General features: G+C 33.4%; 1 pseudogene; it reads right to left on the bottom strand.

Annotated features, from left to right (window-relative positions):
* Positions 1–4,491: 4,491 nt before the first annotated feature.
* On the bottom strand, positions 4,492–7,066 carry LOC145119085 (subtilisin-like protease SBT1.5 pseudogene; annotated as a pseudogene).
* Positions 7,067–25,957: the final 18,891 nt, after the last annotated feature.

Below are 25,957 nucleotides of genomic sequence, written 5' to 3'. Positions count from 1 at the left end.
CGCATGCTCGTGGAGACCTTATGATTCATAATCACAGACCTTGGTAAAGAAGATGTGACGGCTTATGCAAAAAGGAGTGGGTTTGGAAAACCTAAAAGGGGTTCAAAGCGTGTTTAAGGAGGAATTTGTACGGATAGATTTCAAGGACAAAATCTAATTTAAGTGGGGAAGAGTTGTAACACCTGTTTTTCCCTATTTGATCAGTTGAAGGCTCAAGGATTTTGAAGATAAGGGTTTAGGAAATATCTAGTGCCATAGCGTGGTAGGTGTTTACCATCGTGTGACCACGCCACTTAAATGAGGAACACGCCTGACTGGTCACCAAGGCGTGGTGAACGCCGCAGCCCAAGCCCATGAATTTTAGGTTTTCTCACGTATTTAAAGGCATTAACTCTAGGTTTAGGTCATTCTCTTCAGCCTCCATCCTCCTAATTCAAAACCCTAACCTTCATACATGGTTGTGAGCTTGTTTTCTTAGTTTTGATCTTGTTCTTTTGGCTTTGTGAAGCTTAAGGGAGAATGGGCCCCATATTGGTTCAAGGAAGCAAAGAGCTAGCTTAAATCCATCATCTACTTCAGATTTATGAGTCACTGAGCTATAAATTTGATACCTTGATCCTTATTCTTCTAGATCTAAGTTTGTGCTCATTGTGGACGGTTTTGGTTCCTTTTATGGACGCTCTTGGAGTTGAGTAACTCTAGAGTTTGATATCGCTATTTTATGGTTTTTGGACTTCTATTGATTGAGAAAAGGGACTATGCTTAGGTTCCCTAGAATCCATGTACAAATACATAGCCTTTATAGAGCTTACTGGACTTAAGGTTTAAGATCTTGATTTGCGGTGATGTCTAATTGGATAAAGTTTGAAACTTTATCCATTAAGTGATTAAGAAGAACCATATTTGAAGTTATAAGGCTTGATCTATAAGGATTAAGCTCTTAATGAAGAAAAGTCATTCTGACCGAAACCACGACGTGTCCAAGGAAGGCTCATGACATGTTGGTGTGCTGCAACGCGTCTATTTTGTCCTGACTTGGCCACGACACGGTAAAGGTCTCGCCATGGCACGATGGCCATTAACATACTTGACCATTGAATTTTGTTGACCATTGACTTTTGACCAGTTTGACTTTGGGTCAAACATGAAGGTTTTGGTTCGTAGACCGAGGGTTTGACCTTTATTTGGTGTTAGACGATACGTGGGCCTGATCGGTGGAAAGAGTAGAGAGTGTAGATTTGTTTCTCCGGTTTTGCAATTCAAGTGAGTCTTCTCACTATACCACATGAGACACTGTATATCCTTTGTATGATAGGATACATGTACTATTAGAGTAACTGCCTTCTAGTTGACCAGGATAACTCCTTGTTATGTATGTGCAGTATAGGACACTTGGTGTCATGATATGCTAGAGTGGTAGGGTCTTGCTTGTAGATTGTATGATATTGTTAGGTGTCATGATTGGTTAGTGTAATGATAGTTCTGGTTGGTCATTGAGTAGATACCCTAAGGGTTGTATGCCGTTAAAACTAGATAGGATGAGAACTCTTGGTCTAAAGGCTTATTGCATGGTTCTTGTTTGATTTGTTGCTTTCAGGTGGGATAACGTGTTCAACTATTTATCTGATTCCTGATCACATATTATTATGTATTCATGAGGCGGTCGTCAATATTAACATTGGCCCCAATATGGATATGGTTCTGGCTACAGGTTTGATGATTATATGACGGTTGAGAGCTGGAAGTAGTTAACGGCTTAGAGTTAGTAGTAGTAGTGGCTGAGAGCTAGTGCTTGAGTGTTAGTAGATGATATGTATGCTGATTATGTATGTTGTATCCATGTGGATAGGAGATTTGGTATATGAACGCTAGAGTCGAGGACTTTTCTTGTATGGATTTTATGTATGGTGGAATAAGTGGTATACAGTGTAACTCACTAAGTTTTATGCATACAGTTGTGGAATAAATGTTTTGGAGGTTGTTCGTGAGAAAACGTCGGACGGGAATGTACATTCACATCGAAGATATTGGTTTCCGCTATTTTGTAATTAAACTTCGTAAATCTTATGATTTTTAAACAAATGAATGTCACTTGATTGTTTTAAGTAAAAGGTTTTAATCGGTTAATCTATTTTAAATGATAAATCTCGTTTGTAATTTGGTATGTACATACTACTACTCTAAATTATTCCCATGAAGGGCTAATTATTAGCTCATGTTAAATCTATAAGACTCAATTAACGCGACAATTCAAACAACCATAGCAAACAAGATCATTCAAAATATCAATTATTTTGTCATAAATCAAACAATTAGGGCATCCACAATGCATTAAACTTTTAAGAGTTTAATGGATTGACACATTATCATTTTACATACTATACAACTCTACATTAATTTTTCTACAATGCATTGAACTCAGAGCATCCACAATGGTGAGTTCAATGGGAGAGTTGAATGAAGTGGCAAGTCCATGTGTCATTCAATGGATGAAACTCAACCATTGTGAGATGCCACCTTGGAATTCAATGGATTTGGAGTTCAATGGCCATTAAACTCTTCAATGGGAAAAAGGAAAGTTTTAATTCTTAAATATTTACTATAAATTACATTTTATAACATTCTATTGAACTGTGTAGAGTTCAATGCATTGTAGAGAAAAAAATATAATAGAGTTGTATGGATTTAGAATGATGATATCGCAATCCATTGAACTATATGGAGTTCAATGCATAGTGGATGCCCTCAATAGAGTTCAATGAAATATATATTTAATAGTTAAAAGGTTTCCTTTTTTCCATTGAATAGTTCAATGGTCATTGAACTCGAAATCCATTGAATGCCAACATGACATCCCACAATGGTAGAGTTTAATCCATTAGATGTCAATTTGGCATGCCGCCTCATTCAACTCTCCCATTAAACTATGCAGTGTGGATGCTCTTAGAATGGTCTCTAATGACATCAAACCAGTAGTCGTGCAAAGGGGCATATGTTGTGTAAATATGTTGTGCAAAGGGGCATCATAATTTCATGTATAGCCTTCAACCAACAAAATCAAACTTAGTTTTCATATATCAAATCCAAAAACATGTCCTGATAGCTAATTCAAGCTCAATTGTGCATAATTAATCATATACTTAGCGGCTCCATCAAATATGGGGGGGAGGGGGGAGAAGGTGGGGGTGGTTGAGAAGTGGAATCTAAAATTGGTAGAAGAACCTCTTTCACGCTTTTGTAAAGCATAATCAAAATATAAATTTAAGTTTAAATTAATACACAAAACGTGTCCAAGATACAACGTGAACTATAATCAAACTCAAAATATAAACGCAGAGATCATCTAAATGCAAATGACCTCCTTACCGAAAACTTTCATATAGAAGAAATCATTTAGTGGGTGATCATCATGTTTCAGAAACAACTTTGTAGATAAACGCAGAGTTAGATTTGGTTCTTCCATTTTGGCATCTACAATAGATCGATCCTTTATGATTATTTGTAACCACCAAGCTTTCTTCAATCTCTGTAAGATGCGACCTCGCGATATTGACAATTTAATGCTCAGGACATTTGCCTAGGGTATTGAGTATTGATCCTGTCTGGGATACATCGTTGATAGTTTCATGCATGGAAGCACGAAGTTCAGGATCGTGTAAATAAGGTATGTATTTAGTGTGTTCGAAGTAAGGTTCTAGTACGGATGTGGAAGTCGTTGGCAATGGTTGTCACCGGGAATGTTAATCTGATGCTCTTCCTTCTGATATTCATGTCACTATTGGAATTCAAGTAGATAGAGGCCACAATCATCTTGTCAGCTGCAAGCCAGACGCATCTCGTCGGTGACTGCAATTTGGATAACGACCAAATTCATCTCGTCGGCCATAAGAGATTAATCAAAGCACGAGTGAACTGTCCGTTTTTTCTGGGGGATTAAAAGAGAAGAAGGTTGAATTTGAGGAATAGACGCTCTAATGATTTGAAATCGAGATCCGGAAATAATGGAGAAAATCTAATTATGCCCTTTCTAGTATATGATTCCATGTACAACATGTATAAAATGATTGGTGTACCTCTTAATTTGATATGTCCTATAAAGTTCTAAAGGTTATAAGAATGGTTATGTGGTTAGAAAAATGTTATTTGGTTATATTTTAAACCTCCCTCTATATACCACATAAATTCCTATCTTCATTTATTTTTTCTGGCATCATAAAAACTATTACCATGATTATGTATACCATATAAATTCCTATCTTCATTTATTTTTCATGCATCATATATTTTTATGTGTGTCCATTGCAAACCTAATATATGTTGTGTGATCCGTGTGAGACTAAATGATTTCTATACATTTGTAAAGTCAAAAGTGAATGTGAATGAATTGTTCAAAATTCAAATCATTCTTACACAACATCCATACAATGTTTAAAAGAGTATTCAAAATGTCATCAAGCAAAACTACGTAACTCATAAACCAATATACAATCTTAAACATTTGTTATCTTAAAACATTATTGCCCCCGAAAGCATGACGTATACATTCGCAATCTATTAGCGCCAAATTAGAATAAATGTTGCCATATTACAACTATGGGCGACACTACATTATGTTTCCCATCAGTCCAAATTAATTTACCTAACTCTGTCTCCATAATCCCCCATGAGCCAGTTACCTTATGATCAGACACAATCTTAACTGTGTAACTTTGTTTTTCCCCTTTTACAGTAAATTGCATTTTCTGTGGCACTACTGTTACATTGACTCCTTTTGGGCTAGTAACAATAGCATTGTAATTTGATGTACCTTCCCCGACATGTGTTACAGTTCTTGTGACTACTACCTCTGGTTCTGATGAACCTCTTGGTTCACCATACGCGATTGATATTGCTGGGTAATTGATGTTCCATGGTTTGTTTTGCTTTCCCCTACACCTGACTGGCTTTGGAGAAAACTGTCTAAAAGCTTGGGTTGAGTAGTTCATTGCACACAAGAACTGAATATAATCATTCGCTGTTATGTCATATACCAATCCTGGATCAACCGCTTTTCCAGGGTCTATGTGACCTGAACCAGTGCCCCACACAGTGGATTCGTTGTATGATTGTTCATCTAGCAATGGCTTCCCTTCTCCGTCAACCATGTACGCCGTGGTCATGATTGCAGATCTAATCATGGCAGGAGACCAATCTGGATGGGCCCCTTTCAGTAGAGCAGCCAAACCTGACACGTGAGGACACGACATGGAAGTGCCCGATGCTATATTAAATCTTGTTCTTCGAAGGTCAGAAGGAATTTCGCTAGGTGGCACATCATTTGGCCATGCTGCTAGGATGTCTACACCTGGTGCTATTACATCAGGCTTGAGTACATAAACCGAGTCAATACTTGGTCCTCTTGATGAGAAGGATGCAACTACAGGTGCAGGTTTCACCCCTGTTCGAGTCCCGTGAATTATTATCTTCGCCATTGGATTTTTTGAAGAACTTATATAAGCATGGAGCTTTTTACCACCTGATTCGGTTATCAACATGCCTGGAATTGTGTAGGAATCTGATACTAGTCCTTCACCTTGAGGAGAAACGTTTGACACAATTACCCCTATGCCTCCAGCTTCCTTGACAACTTCACCTTTCTTGACACGAGCATTACCACCTCGGTCACAAATCACTATTTTCCCACGTACCAGTTCTGTGTCAAGTGATTCCGGCATGCAAGTGGCTGCTCTCGAATTGCTAAATCTCCCTTGTGAGGCATTCCTTCCATGGATTAATGGAAAGAATTTTGTTGCTAGGATTGTTGTGCCACTTGAAACAGATGCCCCTGTGATTACTGTGCCATCTTCCAAGATCAGATCTGCTGGAAACCTCCTGTCGATTGTACTTGCACCGACTGTTGTGATCCATGGAGCTGTGTTTGTCACCGACATAACATCAGGACCTCCATTACCTGCAGAGGCCGAAACGAGAACACCTCTTGTCATTGCCCCAAAAGCTCCTATAGCTATGGGATCAAGATGATATGGCCTACTTCTGGAGCCACCTACGGAGATGGAAATGATGTGGACACCGTCTTCAACAGCCTTATCTAATCCAGCGAGTATGTCTGATTCCCGACAATTCTCTCCCCAACATATTTTGTACGCAGCGACTCTGGCTTTGGGTGCCACTCCGACAGCTGCTCCTTCTGCATACCCGAACAGTGATGCATTAGCAACCACCCTTCCAGCTGCAGTGGATGCTGTGTGGGTGCCATGGCCATCGGTGTCTCTTGAAGATCTAATCTGAGCTGAGCCGTTGGTTTCTTGGATGCTTGCCTCAAATCCAGCAGTAAAATATCTTGCTCCTATTAATTTCTTGTTACAGAGATTTTTTTTGAACTGCTCACCTTCCATGCACTCTCCTTTCCAATCCGAAGGGATTGGACCAAGATCTTGATCATGGAAGCTTGATGCTTCAGGTGAGATACCAGTGTCCAAGATGCCAATAATGGCATTAGAACCATAATCTGACTCCTTCAAGAGGCCATTAGGTTCATTACCATCAAGCCCCAGAAACTGAATTGATCGAGTAGTATGAAGCTGAAGAGTTTGGTCTGGTAAAACAGCCATGACGCTTGGGTGGGCTTCCAGTTCTTGAGCTTCTTGAGGAGTCAGTCTAGCCGAAAAACCATGGAAAACAGTCTTGTAAACATGAAGGAAGTCTTGGTTTGGCATTTTGTCACCTTGGAAACTGTTGAATTTCTTATAATCCAACTTTCTTGAATTCAAACTTCCAAGGGTTGCCTTATACCAATGCTCTACATCCGCGAAAACAGATGGTTTCAAGTCGTTTTGAATCCTGACTATGAAGCTTTGGGTATCATCAAGCTGCACAGAATTTGCAATGAAAAAACAGACGATCGAGTAAACCAAAAACCAAAACCGACCCATTTAGGTAAAAGAAGATGATCGATTATCGAAGCTACGCGTGTTGGTTTATAATGCAAGTGAGATTGTGAAAAGCATGAGCTGGATTAAGAAACCCACAGAAAATACGACGGTGAGCATGATTAGGATAAAAAAAATTGGATGCGTGAATGCAATGTTGTGTGTTGGTGTCTATTTTAAGCATTATAACGTAAGATACATCTCACCCTTATCTTGTCGCATAGTTATAAATGGTGTAAACATTTCCAATGCTTTTGTCAGAACTGACAGAAAGTGTCCAGAATTTACCGCAAAAATGACGAAAGATAAGTGATGATGCATGGAATTTTTGTGCCCTGTTCATACAAATGTTCGGGCCATAGTTAGTTTGGGCTTTTGCATTTTTTTAGGCTGTTGGTCTGTTGCACTTTTATATATAAAGCCTTTGTCGTAGAAAGGCCATAATTAATGGAAGGCCAGTTTTAGACTTAAATAATATAAACCAATCAAATAGTAAAAAATTCGAAAAGCACCCCTTATAATCTCGATTTTGAAACTTTGGGTGTAAATATCAAATATAAGGTGTGAGAATATATTCATCTTATATTTTTCTCATATATTTTTATGTAATTCATGCTATTATATTAAAAATATAAACAAACATATCAAAAATAATTATAATATTAAATTTTATTTATTATTTATTATACGAATACTAATAATTAGCTTAAATTTTTTTCTGGTCAAATAAAATAGAGATGATATAATAATAAATTATTATTAAAGCTTAGGATAATATGAAGGAATTGTGAACACCATGGAAGTACCGTGGAAAATGGGGTTGAAATTTAACGTGTCCAAGTCCATTATCTAAAGAAGGGATTCTGCCTTGTAAGACGTAAAGGATAAGTATAATATGATTATTGACCCAAACAATTCTGGTTGCGTGTGTCGTATTCGTAAAAGTTGCTTATTTTATATATATATATATATATATATATATATATATATATATATATATATATATATATATATATATATATATATATATATATATATATATATATATGATTATTGACCCAAACAATTCTGCTTGCGTGTGTCGTATTCGTAAAAGTTGCTTATTTTATATATATATATATATATATATATATATATATATATATATATATATATATATATATATATATATATATATATAGGGTGAGATTCAATAGAGAACCATAATTAACCAAGGAACCAATCTTTTTTTCAACTTTTAGAACTTATTTTTTATCAAAAAAAAAAAACTAAAAATACAGAAATTCATAACTTTTTATCCTTTTTCCAATGATATCAAATTCGATTTTTTTTTACGTCAAATTCACAATGTGAATCTTTGAAAATTCACAATGTGAATCTTTGAAAATTCACAATGTGAATCCGGATTCACACGGTGAATCCGAAAAATATTTTTCACATTCACAATGTTAATATATGAATTTAGATTTTTTTTCGATAAAGAATAAGTTCTAAAAATTGAAAAAAAGATTTGGTTCCTTGAAAAACCAATAATTATGGTTCTCTATTAAACTTTTCCATATATATATATATATATATATATATATATATATATATATATATATATATATATATATATATATATATATATAGGTTTAGGTTCTATGGAAAACAAAAATCCTAAAAAAAACCCTAAAAATAAAAAAAATGCCTAAAAAAATAGTTAGAGATCACAAAACTTTTTTTTGAACTTTTTTTATAAAAAATCGCAGCTTTTTATTAAAATTCGCTGAAAAAAAAGTAAAAAATCAATTTTTTTTTATAAAAAAAAAAAAATTCAAAATTTTTTTCAGTGAATTTCTTTAAAAACCTGCGATTTTTTCATAAAAAATGTCAAAAAAAAGTTTTGTGATCTGTAGGTACTTTTTTTATGCATTTGTTTTATTTTTAGGGTTTTTTGTTTTCCAAATAACTCTTCCCTATATATATATATATATATATATATATATATATATATATATATATATAGGTGAGATCGGTTGAGAACTCATAGTTTCCCGAGAACCCGAAAACTAAAAATGGAGCGTTGGATCAAAAGTAATTCATTAAGGACATGATCGTCATCTTACCAATCTCATTTAATATTTATTTTTTTTTTGTTATTGGAAAGATTAATTAAAGTTCTAAAAATTAACATAATAAATCAAATTTCAGAAAACATGATTTTTTTTTTAAAATTGATTTTTTTTTTTTAAAAACTGCAATTTTTTCAAAAAAGCTGTAATTTTATTTTACAAAACTGCATTTTTTTTCAAAAAAAAACTGCAAGTTTTTAAAAAAAAAAACTACAAATTTTCGAAAAAAAACTGCATTTTTTTCAAAAAAACAAATCTGCAATTTTTTCAAAACAACTACATTTTTTTCAAACAAAAAACTGCAATTTTGTTTTTACAAAAACTGAGTTTTTTTTAAGAAAAAACTGCATTCTTTTTAAAAAATAAATTTTTTAAAATCAGTATATTTAAAAAAACTAGAACATTTAAAAAACAAACTCTAATTTTTTTAACAAAAAGATCAACGTTCTAGGTGTATATATGCATATTTTTTCAAATGCATATATGAATATTTCTTATACTATAATATTCGTAAGTAAATCATAAAAAGTCTCATTTTTATTAATAAATCTATAAACATAATAGTACAAGGATTTTATTCGATACAAAATAAAGTATAAAAAAAAACTACAACGATTCACAATGTTATCATTTCTTCATATCAAGATTTCCATATTTTCTTCAATTTATCACTTTTCACCTCTTCAATATTTTCCACAAATTCTTCAAAATCTACAAGAAAATTAAAAAAAAATGATTAATGCAAGAACACTCACAAAAATGCACATGTATATATCATGTAAGATTCACATGAGATTATAGCATGTAAGATTCACATGTGATTATATAATGTGATATTCACATGTGATTGTATCTTTTAAGATTCAAATGTGAAATTCACAAGAAAATTTTAAAAAGTAATTAACGAAGAACACTCACACAAAATGCATGTGTGCATATAGACATAATTCATATGTGATTCACTTGTGAATTATATGTAATTCATATGTAATTTACATGTGATTCATATGTGAATTACATGTGAATCACATGTAATTCATATGTGTTTTACATGTGAATCACATGTGATTTACATGTGAATCACATGTAATTAATATGTGAATTACATGTGAACCACATGTAAGTCATGTGTTTCACTCGTGATTTACATGTGAATCACATGTAATTCATATGTGAATTACATGTGAATCACATGTAATTTATATGTGTTTCACTCGTGATTTACATGTGAATCACATGTGATTCATATGTGAATTACATGTGAATCACATGTAATTCATATGTGAATTACATGTGAATCACATGTAATTTATGTGTTTCACTCGTGATTTACATGTGAATCACATGTGATTCATATGTGAATTACATGTATTTTACATGTGAATCACATGTAATTCCTATGTGATTCACGTGTGATTTACATAAAACTAAATTTGAGTGCTTTTAAGGATGATCAAATAAGTAACTTATTGTGCTCACAGGGAAAGGGGATGGCAGTTTCAACAAAGCACTCAAACACATAACTCTGGTAGTAAGATCATATGTGTGGTATTTAATTGCACGTTCAACAACATCATTTTCAGTTACCTGTTCATAAAAACTCAAAAATTATCAAATATATCATATGCACAATATGTCAATTGTCATAAGAAAGACAGAAAGAAAACTAACAGTTATAACAATCAAACACATCAACATCATTTTCAGTTACCTTTTCATAAAAACTCAAAAATTAACAAATATATCATATGCATAATATGTAAATTGTCATGAGATGACTTATTTCAATGAAAATTTTAGAAAATTAAATCAAGACATTGCCGCATTGCTGATGAAATCCACAAAACTAATGAATTCTAGGAATTAAAAGTTAGAGAAATGTCCAGTACCTAGAAATCTAACATTGAGAAAAATTGTTGGCAGTAATTTCGCGAAAAAGTTTGTTTGTCCCTACCGAACAGGTAAGCAATGAACAGTGCAACAATTAAGGATTATTTTAATTTACAACTGCAAAAAGTCACAATTCATATAATCGATCATAGTAACATATTTGTAAATCAATAAATCAACATTAACATCAAACTAAACCGCTCTTTATACTCTGATGAATACGATATCCTTATTCAATCAACAACTAACTAATGACCCCTTAGTCTCATTTAAATGGTTTATTATATATAGAAAAGAAACAGATCTTGATCTTACTAATGCAACAGTTTATCCAGGAGACATGATTACCCATAGGGCTACTTTACCATATAAAACTTAACTAGATGAAAAACAGAAGAAGAAACAACAGCGCCTTGTTTAGTTGTACAGTATAAGTAGGACATGCAAATGGAAAGTAATGTATCAGAATGAAAAAAGTGCAAATGTACTTGTGGGCATTTAGTTCTACAATAAGATACACAAGTAACTTATAAACTGGTAATGGTAAAGAAGGTATATATAATAAGATAAAGGTTGGACCATAAAAGTACAAAAACAACAAATATCATCCAATCAAAAGCAAGGCCACTGATTGTGTTTTACTCCAACTCTCTTTCAGATCCAGACCTCCAAATATCCATAACCCGACCTAATTTCAGAATTGTTCAATAAGAACACAAAACAGTTGGAAAATATAGATCCTCTTCAAGTTCACAGAAGTCAGAAATAGATCTCTTCCTTACTCTCATATATCCTAGTTGAAAAGCATTTTGTCTGCCTAGGCGATATGATGTAGGAAAAGCCTAGAAGCACTCATTGTATATGATTTAAAGTTAGATTCATAGAAACCATTACTAATGAACAGAATACAAAACGTGCATGTAGAGATGAAAGATTTAAGATACATACTGAAATATGTAATAAAATTTTAGGTTAATCAAGTAGGATAGAGGACTGGTGCAGTTGTATTATATATGAAAGCAAGTTGCGATGTCTAAATTCTAAAAGTAAAGCACATAGGTTTGAGCTGTAAAATTTCATACCAGAATTGCAGATGAAGCAACGAGTTTTCGGAGACAGATCCAATGGGGAAAGCCGATAGAATTAAAGAATTACAGGCGAAAGGGATGGTCGTTGCAATGGTCGGTGATGGCATCGACGATTAACTGTCGTTCATTGCTACAGATTTCGGAACAGGTGTGGCGATTAAGGCGACGATGATGTAGGTTTGCAGGAGGCGATGGTGGCGATGATTGTTCTTGGGGAGATCGACAGAGTTGATTGTGGTCATGCGAGTTTTAGAAAAGGATGTCCACCGGAAAGGTCCAATAGTCGGTGTCTAGTTTCATGGAAGAGGGATCTGATCGATTTTATTCCTGAATGGGGTCATTTTTTGTTATCCCTAAAATACCCTCTGTGAAATTTTATTACTATACCCCCTCCATTCTATTGATCTATTTATTTACAAAAATGCCACAATACATCTTGACAATCATTTTTTTTATCTAACGATCATCTTTTAGTTCTCGGGTTCTCGGAAAACTTTGAGTTCTCAAATGATCCTTCATATATATATATATATATATATATATATATATATATATATATATATATATATATATATATATATATATATATATATATATATATACATATATATATATATATATATATATATATATATATATATATATATATATCCTCCGTAATAAATAAATATCTTTTTGCCACATGTCACATTCTCATTTATTTTGCCACATGTAATTTTATGGTTATTTTAAATTAATTTTTATTCTACATGTCATTTTATGGTTTTTCATTTTATTAAATTGTAGATAGTATTTAAATTTAAATGCAATAATAAATACATATCAATTTCATTAATAAACTTTCCTTCTAATTTCAAAATTACTAAATTAAAGATTTATTAATTTTATTTATTTATTTATCTAAATTATTTGTTTAAATTTAAAAGAGAAAAAAAACAGTTTAATTTTTATAATTCAATATTTTCTCACTTTTCTTATATATTCATACTTCTCAAATGTCTAGAATTTTGTATTTAGTTTTTTTTTAAATAAACTCATGTAATAAATGGGTCTCACACCTAGTGTGTGTGTGTGTGTATATATATATATATATATATATATATATATATATATATATATATATATATATATATATATATATATATATAGAGAGAGAGAGAGAGAGAAAGAGAGAGAAAGTTAGGTTCAAGTATTCTAACTAATTATTGTGTGGATATAGGAATCAATATGAGCCAATCATTTCAAAACATAAATAAGTTAAATTTTTAATGTTATCTATTAATTAATTTTAGTAATTAAAGAAATATTTAATTAATCCCTTTAATTTAGGCAAGATAGTTTAAGAAATAATTAAATAAGGTAAATTTTTAATATTATCTATTAATTAATTTTAGTAATCAAATCTATTTGTTCAATAATTATATATTTAAGGATGTTATTTACACTATTACTCTGTAAGAATATGTATGAATCTATATTTGCATTATAATGTTTGAATATATAAGGATCATGTTATATTTCAACTGAAGGTTTAAGAATGTTGTTTTTCTACAAGAAGTTACTTTAATCAAAATATGTACTCTATCAGAATATACTCTGGCATTTTCATAGAATATCGTTCTAACAGAATTGCATTCTAAAAGAATAAAATCGAGTAAAATTAAAAATTATGTTATAATTAAAAATGAATCAATCAAAAAAATCAGAATTCAAAATTAAAAGAATCAATATCCCTTAAAATCCGAAATTTTCATTAATTAAACATGTGTTTCCTAATTTAAACATGTGTCTCCTAATTTAAAGATAGGTAAATCATTACTTAAAATAACTGAAACCATTGGTCTACATTCATCCCTACATCCACACAATACATATATATATATATATATATATATATATATATATATATATATATATATATATATATATATATATCCTCCTATCATTTCTTCCTACTTATCTTACTACCCACATGAAATGGTGACAAGTGTCATATTTAGATAAAATTAATGATACTTTAGGACACTTGTCATATTTTTAAATGGGTAGGAAGATAATTAGGAAGAAAAGTAGGAGGATATTTAATTTCTCATATATATATATATATATATATATATATATATATATATATATATATATGTAAAGGATGGATCATTTGAGAACTCAAAGTTTCCCGAGAACCCGAGAACCAAACGATGGCCGTTAGATCAAAATAATAGATGGTTAAGATGTTTTGTGGCATTTTTGTAAATAATTAGGAAAAATAAGACACATGGGTAAAGAAATTGAAATGAATCAGGGGCATTTTTGGAATAAAATAATTATTTTAATTCCCCTAATTAAACCTCCCATCTATGTCTCTCTGTCTCACATCGTCATCTTCACAGTTGTCCTCTTCACCGTATTTCTTCCCTCTTCATCGCTCCTCCCTCGATCGACCACCTCTACCACTGCAAACTACTACCAATCCACCGCCATTAATGTCTAAATCATCGACGAATGCTCCACGGTGCCAGTCGTGTTTATCTTCGATTGCAGCAGTGATCGTTGAAGACGTAAATCGTTCGATGGTGGATCGATCTCCTCCTCATCTTTGCCTCACATTATCTCATCGTTACCGGCGATCGATCTCCTCCTCATCTCCGACTGCTGATTCACATCTCTTCCTTATCCTGACGATTTATTCACATCTCCTCATCTCTCACCGTTCCAGATCGATGTTTTAATCAAATCAAGTTGTTGAGAAATTGACTCTAGGTAACACTCGTAGATTGATTCTAGTCATGATGTAAAGTTATATCAATTCATCTGGTATCGATTCATATGTTGATGATTGTGTCAATTCTTAAAGCTGATATAACAGATAAACAATGTGTAGATTAGTAACAGGTAACAGAAGAAGTATAAATGTATCAAGTATCACCTCTTGACAGAATATCTTTCTATGAAGTTACTACTTATGGTATGTTCATAATAAAAGTTAAAGCAATAACTAGATCTTAGTAATACCTGTAGATAGGACATTTCCACACTATCAGATGCTGGAGATGCTCTAGAAATGATGTCCTCTAAACCCTAACCATAATTCCTCTCTCAGATACATCATTCTTTCCCAAATTGCCAAGTGTATAAGTTTTGCCAGTTCCTGTTTGACCATAAGCCATTATTGTTCCATTATACCCATTCAACACAACCTGCACAGGTAAATACAAGAGCTTTGATGATGACATACAGATATGAGAATACAGTGTTCAAAATATTGGCATCTTTCAAACAAGCATGATTGAGTTTTCAAAAATCAAGCAATGTTCACATACCTCAACTACAGGTTTTGCTACTGCTTCATGGACACACTTTTGAGATGCAGATTTTGTAAATACTTCATCAAATCTTGTTTAGGTAAGTTAGAGATAATTGGAATTGTTTGGATGTGAAGTTGGATTATCATTACTAATTTGATATTTCCCCTTTTTTCATTGAGCAGTATTCTCATAAATATACATACATTGTTAAGGATTGTTGTTGTGATTATGAGACTGTTGATATTGTTAATGAAGATGTCTTATATCCCTTATTGCAGAGCTTGTTACGACTCCATTCTTCCGATATTTTGAGGTATTGTTTCCATTGATATTTGGCTACTTTGTAAGAGTAGTGATGAATTGAAAATCCTAATGTGTTCACATCTTTCACAGGTTAAATTATGGCAAGGGAAAAGTGGTCAATAATTAAAGCAACAGATACATAAACAGCTTAGAAACATCAGGTTTCACTCTTAACTATATCATATTCCCTTTAGCCAGAAAATATCCATATTTGACTAGTTTCTTTTATGTTAAATAACCTATTTTAGAAAGAAAAAAAAATACTAAACTTCACATACTTATTTTTTTAAGGAGTATTTCTTTCTTGTAATGAAAAACTTAACAAGTCTACTATGATTCACATGTAAATCATAAGTGAATCACATATGAATTACATGTGATTCACATGTAAATCACATATGAATTACATGGTTGCATGTGATTCACATGTAATTCACATATGAATTGTTGGATTTGGTGTTTAAGCCCATAACTAGAACTGGGATGTACTTGACCCGATTGTAGCATGGTCCTTTTGGATTGCCTTCACCAGTGCAATTTGATAGGATGGACTTTTGAGAATAAGGTTATTTATGATTTATTAATATATTACAAGTATAATATATTAATATGAAATCATATTATTTAATTAGTATTGATCAAGAATTAATTTGGAATTAATTTTGTGGTCAAAAGAGATTAATTAAATATATGGGGATTGATTATGTAAATCAATGATTCTTATAGTGTGGGCCAATGATCCATGATTTTTTTGATGGGCTAAACCAATGAGATAATCCATGGAGGTTAAACCCATGGAGCATAAGAATGTGAAAGGTCGTGGAGCATTAGGGTTTGCATAAATGTAACCTTAGCTTAGCAACACTATAAAATGCATCCCCTAGAGCCAAAATCGGATACCCCATTCATTCTAAGAGAGTGAAGTTGATTTTGTGCCAAGTAACCTATTCTCTCAAGCCTCGTATTGCATATTGGTGTTTGTGAACCATTAGAGGCATCACACTTGGGGTGCTCAAGCTTTCAAAGGTCAAGAACTACAAGTCCTTCTAAGAGGTAAGTCATCTAACTAGTTGTATTGTTCATTTGAAAATTTGTATGCTAGTTAGGGAGAATGCTTTGGAAAATTGAAAATGCATGTATAATTAGAGAAAACATAGATCCAAAGAATTTAGGGTTGCATGTGCACCATAGGAGTGTTATAGTGTTCAAAACCCAACAGTGGTATCAGAGCCTATGATTGTTTTCTAATATACTTGATGCTTGTTGTTTTTCAAAGTTGAAAAAATCGAATTTTTGGCATCTGACTGATGAACTCGCCGAGTCCACTGGTTGACTCGACGAGTCCACTCAGTAACAGAGCAACTCGACGATTCAGTTCATGCACTAGGCGAGTTGTAAGCTCTGGTTGCAGAATTTTGAGGTTTTTGGCCAGAATTGGATTAGGATCATTACCACAAACTGTTTTGAATCATAAAATCTATTTTTCTGATATGGTAGTGATCATCCTCATCTAAGTACAAGATAATTGTCAAAGTTTTAAGATAATTGTTGATTTATATGATAAACAAAGTTGCTTGCAATTGTTGACTTGTATTATCTTGTTTATGAGTTTAGCTAGATCATTCTTGAATTATATGATAATTTTAGTTGTTGATAAATTGATCTAAATGAATTTTAATGACCTCCATAATTTGTCCTCAAGTTATGGAAAATGAAAGGTCTCATCTTTAAAATTTCATTAAACTCATAAGTTATGAATACCAAAAGTTTTGACAAGTTTCAAAACTGCCCTCAAGTTTTGGAATTTGTAAAGTCACCTAATGAAACTTTAATTCCAAACCCTAGAGTTTTAAACGTTAAAATTCAACCCTTATACTTTATAATATTATAAGTTTAATATATATATATATATATATATATATATATATATATATATATATATATATATATATATATATATATATATATATATATATATATGTATAAGACAAGTCAGTCTTACCGTTAGTAGGCCTCATTCACGAAGTCGGTCTATAAGGGGGTTATAAGGTTACTGCCTATAAAATGGTGGTTTAATGGGTGTCCACTCTCACCCACTGCTTCCTTGACTGGTGGAGGGTCGTTCGTCGAACGGGTAGGATAGGACATTAATTCTCCCTCATTAAAAGTATAATGATAAAAATAAAGTAACTAAACTTTTATTAAATTCCCAATCTTAGTTACTTTAGGAAAATGTGAAAATGGTACTAATCCATGAAATTGCACTTTGCACATTGTTAAGTCATTAGCAGAGCGTGTGTGGTTAACCGACACACTAATCTAGGACTGACAATGTGTGGCAAATGGTAGCTTGATGTTAATCGTAGATCGATGGAGCGTGTGTGGTTAACCGGCACATTGATTAGATGATTTGTAACATTGGGTGTACCAAGCTAATTTGCATGGTTATTCACACCTTGTTTGTGATCCTCGACATCCCAGTCACAAACTTAAAGGGCACAATCGAGATTTAAACATGTCATTGAAAAGTTCAATGAATCTCAAAGGATGTAGGAATTTCAATCCAATTAAAACTTAATAATCAATTTCGTTTTTTCATGGTGGAAATTGGTAAATCGTCATTTACCTACCTTCAAATATTTTACAATTGGATTACCGCATCCCTTTTCGCAATTGTAGAATATTGTGTTGGGTCCTAGCCTTAATATTTCATTTGGGTGTAATATTACGGATTATCATCTAACCTAAACTTTGTTCTTCTTCCTTTTCAGATGTCTATCCCAAACAATGCTTCCAACCCAATCCCTTCAGGCTCTTTCTCCCTCATGAACCTATGTGGGAGGGTCATTTTCGATGGCTTGAACTTCAATGACTGGATTCGAAACATCCGAATGGCTATTCGTTATGAGGAAAAAGAATATGTCCTAGATAAAGAGCTTAAGGAGATTGAGGTCACCACTGCTACTCCCGAACAAATCTCTGAACACACTACTCATGAGAGGGATGCGACAAAGGTGTCATGTCTAATGATTGCTACCATGATTGTTGAGCTGCAGAAGTCCTATGAGGACTACTATCCTTTTGAAATATATCAAGACTTGATGGAAATATACCATCAAAGTGCTCGGCAGGAGAGGTATGAGATCATTGCCTCCATGATCACAGCCAAAATGAAGGATGGTGAACCCATCACGGCCCACTTGCAAAAGATGCAGAGATTTGTGGACTGCTTGCTTAAATTGAATGTCAATTTTGATGAAGAGTTGGCCATAGATATTTTTCTACACTCTTTACCGTCTTGTTATGATCAGTTTCGTATGACCTATCATATGAACAAGGAGGAGGTCACTCTTAGCAAGCTTCAAGACCTTCTGAGAACTGCATAAAGCAACTTGAAAGGCAAGTCGGTTGTGTCTACTCCTACTATTACTACTTCTGCCCCCGTTCTGGCAATCGGACATGGGAAGGGAAAGAAGAGGAAGGCTCCCTACAAGAGCCGCAAGGGAAAGTCTCTTGATGGATCCTCTTCCAGTTGGACCAAAGCTGGTTCTGCTAATCCCTCTTCCAATTCGAAAGATGCAGAGTGCTTCCACTGTCATGAAAAAGAGCACTGGAAACGAAGCTGCCCCAAGTACTTGCAGGACATAAAGGATGGCAAGATCAAGCCCTCCTTTGCAGGTATTTACACTATTCAATCTAATAACTCATCACATGCTAATTCTTGGGTCCTTGATACAGGTTGTGGATTTCACATTTGTTCTGATTTGCAGGGACTAAAAAGAAGTAGGGATGTGGAGCACGGGAAGATAAACTTAATCATGGGAAATAGGAAAGTGTCGCCTGTAACCAAGATTGGAGTTTATTCTTTATTGCTTAATAATGGTTTAGATTTAGATTTGAATAACTGTTGTTACTCGGCCGATATGGCGAGAAATATTATTTCCTTTCACAGTTTGTATAAACAAGGTTTTACCTTTTCTTTTAATAATGAAATTGGTGGTATTAATGCTTATTACAATGTTGTATTTTATTTTGAAGCATTACCTTGCAATGGTATATATGAAACTGTGATGGTTGTAGATAACTTAGGAAATAATGTGTTACACATTGATTCTTCCAATGATTTGGATAAGGCATGCTTGTGGCATTGTCGTCTTGGACATGTCAACAAGAAGCACATAGCCCAACTCCAAAAGGATGGAGTTTTGGAGTCATTCGACTTGAAGTCGGATGACACTTGCGAATCTTGTTTACTTGGAAAGATGACCAAGTCATCCTTCACTGGTACTTGTGAAAGGGGTGAAGGTCTGTTGGATCTCATACACACTGATGTGTGTGGACCATTCAGAACTGCCACAAGGGATGCTAACCGCTTCTATGAGACTTTTACTGATGATTACAGTAGGTATGGTTATGTGTACTTCATCAAGCATAAGTCAGAAACTTTTGAAAAGTTCAAAGAGTTTAAGCAAGAAGTGGAGAATCAATTGGGCAGGAAGATAAAGATGTTGCGATCCGATCGAGTAGGAGAGTATCTTAGTATCGAGTTCCTAGACTATCTTAAGGATTGTGGAAGTTTCACAATTGAAGCCACCTAGGACACCACAGCTTAATGGTGTGGCTAAGAGGCGCAATAGAACCTTGCTAGACATGGTTCGTTCCATGATGAGTCGAGCTTCGTTACCTATCTCATTCTGGGGGTATGCCTTAGAGACTGTCGCACATATCCTTAATCTAGTCCCTACCAAAAAGGTTTCCAAAACACCTCACGAGATGTGGACAAGGAAGTTTCCCTCGTTAGACCACATCAAAGTTTGGGGTTGCGAGGCTTTCGTGAGACGCGAGACTCACTACAAGCTCGAACCTCAGAGTGAGCGATGTATTTTCATCGACTACCCACAGAAGTCCTTTGGATATCTCTTTTATAGACCGAGTGACAATGTTGCCTTCGTCGCGAGGAGAGGAGTCTTTCGTGAGAGAGAACTCATGTGCCGAGGGGATAGCGGGAGGCAAATTGACCTTGAAGAGCTTCAAGAGTCAAGCGGTGAAAGAACCTCAAACACTAGCACTCAACCCGAGGAGGAAAATCTGGTTGAACCAATTGACGAGTCTGCACCTCTCAGGTGTTCCAGTAGAGTTAGTGTTCCACCTGTGTTATATGGTTTTCATATAATAGCTGAAGGTGGTACATTTATCAGTGATAGCACACTGGTAAATCTAGATGAACCTAACAACTACAAGGAAGCCATGGCAGGCCTCGAGTCTGCTAAATGGAAAGAGGCTATGGACAGCGAGATTCAGGCCATATATGACAATCAAGTTTGGAACTTGGTTGACAATGTACCAGGCCGTAAGAAAGTCGGGTGCAAATGGATCTTCAAGAAGAAGACCGACATGGATGGGAAAGTACACACATATAAGGCGTGACTGGTTGCGAAGGGCTTCACTCAAACTCATGGAGTTGACTATGATGAGACCTTCCCACCAGTAGCGAAGATTAAATCTATAAGGGTTATGCTAGCCATAGCTGCATTTCATGACTATAAAATATGGCAAATGGATGTCAAAACCGCTTTCCTTAATGGAAAGTTGGCTGACGATGTTTACATGAGTCAGCCAGAGGGTTTTGTTAATGCAAAGTACCATAATAGAGTGTGTAAGCTTAAGAAATCAATTTATGGATTAAAACAAGCATCTCGTAGATGGAATCTTTGTTTTGATGAGAAAGTCAAAGTGTTTGGATTTTCGAAAAGCGAGGATGAGTCCTGTGTGTATGTCAAAGCTAGTGGGAGTATAGTGAGCTTTCTGGTATTGTATGTAGATGACATACTGCTCATAGGAAATGACATACCAACCTTGCAGGAGGTTAAGTCCTGGTTTGGGAAGTGTTTCGCTTTGAAGGACCTCGGAGAAGCTACTTATATTCTAGGGATAAGGATATTGAGAAAAATGAGTAAAAGACTAATAGGACTTAGTCAAAGTACCTACTTGGACAAGGTGTTGAAACGCTTCAGCATGGAGGAGTCCAAGAAAGGTGACTTACCTATCTAAAGCAATACCAAACTGAGTAAGACTCAGAGCCCGAGTACAGAGGCTGAGATGGCAGAAATGAGTCGAATACCATATGCTTCTGCAGTTGGCTCGATCATTTATGCTATGACTTGTACTCGCCCTGATGTGGCCTTTGCTTTGAGCATGGTCAGCAGATATCAAGGGAATCCTGGTAAAGTTCATTGGACTGCTGTTAAGAACATTCTTAAGTACCTGAGGAGGACTAAGGACTAAGTCCTTACCCTTGGTGGGAGTGATAACTTGAGAGTGACAGGGTATAACGACGCCCGCTTTCAAACCGACAGAGATAATTTCCGCTCTCAGTCGGGCTGGATATTTACCCTGAATGGAGGAGCAGTGACATGGAAAAGTTCCAAGCAGGAGACTGTAGTTGATTCAACGTGCGAATCAGAGTACATAGCAGCAAGCGAAGCATCGAAGGAGGCGATATGGTTGAAAAACTTCATCGGAGACCTTGGAGTCATACCATCCAAAAAGGAGCCTATGGAGATTTTTTGCGATAATGAAGGGACGGTTGCCTTAACCAAGGAACCGAGAGATCATGGTACATCCAGCCATATCGAAAAAAAGTACCACTTCATAAGACATCAAGTAGAAGAAAGACACCTCGTGGTAAAGGGGATATCGTCAGAGGACAACCCAGCAGATCCCCTTACAAAGGGACTGACTAAGGTTAAGCACTTGCAGCATGCAAGGGGCATTGGGCTAACGGACGATATTAGTTTTAGCGGTTAGATAAATAGAATGTTGTAATAGCTAAATTGTAATTGACATTTGATGATTAAATAAAAGGATTTTTATTTATAAGTAAAGTTATTGTCTTGTGCCAATTATTTTCTATTGTTTCACTTTGCATGTTTTGACTTCCAGAATAATAAAATTATTCAAACCATCCACAGTCGATCATACGTTGGAAGTAAGTATGAAAGAAGACTGTCATGAGTTGGCTTGTAGATTGTCTAAGGTGTTAGACATAGCAAAAGTTTGCTACACCATTCATGAGTGCTCCTGAAATAAGATTTGAGTATTGGATTCAACCCGCGCTCACCTGAATTACTTCATGGAATTTATCACGAGTAATTGTGAGACGATAATATCATATCATCTTCAAACCAAGATATATGAGTTGTTGACTACAAGTTGGTTGTGTATTGATGGCATGAAAACGCATCAGTAACTTGATGTAATAAAATGTGTCATTGTGCATGATTTGATGAGTAGTTAGTACAAGCATATAATGTCGAAGCTTATATGTTCCTTTTATCCTAAGAGGATTAAAAGCGATATCTTGGGCCCCTTGATGATTCTGTTTTGACTATGTGTCGGGCCCGGTCAGAACTATATTGATGTGTTCAGTTATGTTCTATGTCAGACGAATCGGAAATCGAGAAACAAATTGCAGGACAATAAGTATGACTATGTTCCATGTGTTTGTCCGCATAGATATCTTGAGAACAGAGGAGTATGCGTCACTGACTAGGTCCGACTTCGACAACGGCTTTTGAAAGCTTACGATTGCTAAGTCGGATCCTGAAGTCACAATGGCAGTTATAGTTATTAGACTTATCCAAGTGGGAGACTGTTAGATCCTTTTGGGCTGCCTTCACCAGTGCAATTTGATAGGATGGACTTTTGAGAATAAGGTTATTTATGATTTATTAATATATTACAAGTATAATATATTAATATGAAATCATATTATTTAATTAGTATTGATCAAGAATTAATTTGGAATTAATTTTGTGGTCAAAAGAGACTAATTAAATATATGGGGATTGATTATGTAAATCAATGATTTTTATAGTGTGGGCCAATGATCCATGATTTTTTAGATGGGCTAAACCAGTGAGATAATCCATGGATAGTCCATGGAGGTTAAACCCATGGAGCATAAGAATGTGAAAAGTCATGGAGCATTAGGGTTTGCATAAATGTAACCCTAGCTTAGCAACACTATAAAATGCATCCCCTAGAGCCAAAATTGGCTACCCCATTCATTCTAAGAGAGTGAAGTTGATTTTGTGCCAAGTAATCTATTCTCTCAAGCCTCCTCTTGCATATTGGTGTTTGTAAACCATTAGAGGCATCACACTTGGGGTGCTCAAGCTTTCAAAGGTCAAGAACTACAAGTCCTTCTAAGAGGTAAGCCATCTAACTAGTTGTATTGTTCATTTGACAATTTGTATGCTAGTTAGGGAGAATGCTTTGGAAAATTTAAAATGCATGTATAATTAGAGAAAAGATAGATCCAAAGCATTTAGGGTTGCATGTGCACCATAGGAGTGTTATATTGCTCAAAACCTAACATGAATCACATACGATTCACGTGTAAATCACATGTAATTCACATATGAATCACATGTGATTCAAATATGAATTAAATGTAAATCACATGTAATTCACATATGAATTACATGTGATTCACATGTAAATCACATGTAATTCACATATGAATTACATGTGATTCACATCTAAATCACATATGAATTACATGTGATACACATGTAAATCACATGTAATTCACATATGAATTGCATGTGATTCAAATGTAAATCACATATCATTCACATATTAATTACATGTGATTCACTTGTAAATCACATGTAATTCACATGAGTTACATGTGATTCACATGTAGTTCACATATGAATTATAGGTGATTCACATGTAAGTCACATGTGATTCACATGTAATTCATATATATATATATATATATATATATATATATATATATATATATATATATATATATATATATATATATTTTTCTTGTAGATTTGGAAAAATTATGGTGAATATTGAAGATGTGAAAAATGATAAATTGAATAAAATATGAAAATATTGACACCAATACATGAAAACGCTTTGAAATTTTGTAGCATTTTTTTGTTTTTTATATTTTATTTTGTATCGAATAAAATACTTATTGTATTTTGTTTATAGATTAGTAAATAAAATGAATTTTCTTATGATTTCCTTACAAATATTGTAGTATATGAAATATGTATATATGCATTTGTAAAAATATGCATAAATGCATCTAAAATGTTGATTTTTTTGGTTAAAAAATTATTGTATTTTTTAAATATTCCATTTTTTTTATTTTATTGATTTTTAAATGCTTTTAAAAAAAATTTCAGTTTTTTTTTAAAAATATTTTTTTTCAATTTCTTTTCAAAATTCATGTTATCTATAAAAAATTAAAAAATCTGCACTTTTTTTTTAAAAGTTGAAAAATACTATTTTAAAAGAAAAATCCGAAAATTTGATTTATTATATAAATTTTTAGACATTTCTATTAATATTTACAATAACACAAAAAATTAAACATTAAATGCGGTTAAAAAGATTACGATTAAGCCCTTAATGAATTAGTTTTGATCTAAAGCTCCACTTTTAGTTCTCGGGGTCTCGGGAAACTTTGAGTTCTCAACCGATCTCACCCCTATATATATATATATATATATATATATATATATATATATATATATATATATATATATATATATATATATATATATATATATATATTCTAATAAATGAATACGTTTATTCTCCTATTGACAAGTGTCAAACTATTAAAATTTCTCATTAATATTATATGTCACATATTATGCCATTTGTCAACCTATTAATTATCAATTTTAAATTTCAAAATTTAAATATCTCACTCTAATTATAGTAAATTAATAATAGATTCTCCATTTTAAATTTCAAATTTTAAAATTTTTCACTCTAATTATATTAAGTTAATAACATTAGATTAAAAAACAAAATAAAATTAATACAAATTATAAGGTGATATAACTTCACGTATTTATTTAAATAAACGTTATAATTTTATATACCTAAAAAAATTGATTAAAAATTTAAATAAACGTATTTATCTATTTTATTTAAATAATTAATTAATAATTTTGATTTTTTAATATAAAAGTTTAATTATTTTATAATCGTGGTTCTCATGGGTTGTAAACTAGTATATATATATATATATATATATATATATATATATATATATATATATATATATATATATATGATGAGGTTCAATAGAGAACCATAATTATTAACAAGGAACCAAGGAACCAATCATGAGCGTCGGAAATCATAATGATCAACGGCCAAGGAAATAGATGTACACTTATACATTGGACGCACACACCAGATTATACCAAAAAATTCACCTCCTTAACAAAGGAACCTCCTTTCTACAACTTTTGGAGATCTGAAGACTGCAAATCATCTCACACATTTAG

The sequence above is a fragment of the Lactuca virosa genome, chromosome 6 (genome assembly GCF_052849685.1).
Source record: "Lactuca virosa cultivar CGN04683 chromosome 6, Lactuca_virosa_CGN04683_v6, whole genome shotgun sequence".
NCBI classification, from domain to species: Eukaryota; Viridiplantae; Streptophyta; class Magnoliopsida; order Asterales; family Asteraceae; genus Lactuca; species Lactuca virosa.
The sequence above is the reverse complement of the archived record's forward strand: the minus strand, read 5'-3'. Positions and strand labels throughout refer to the sequence as shown.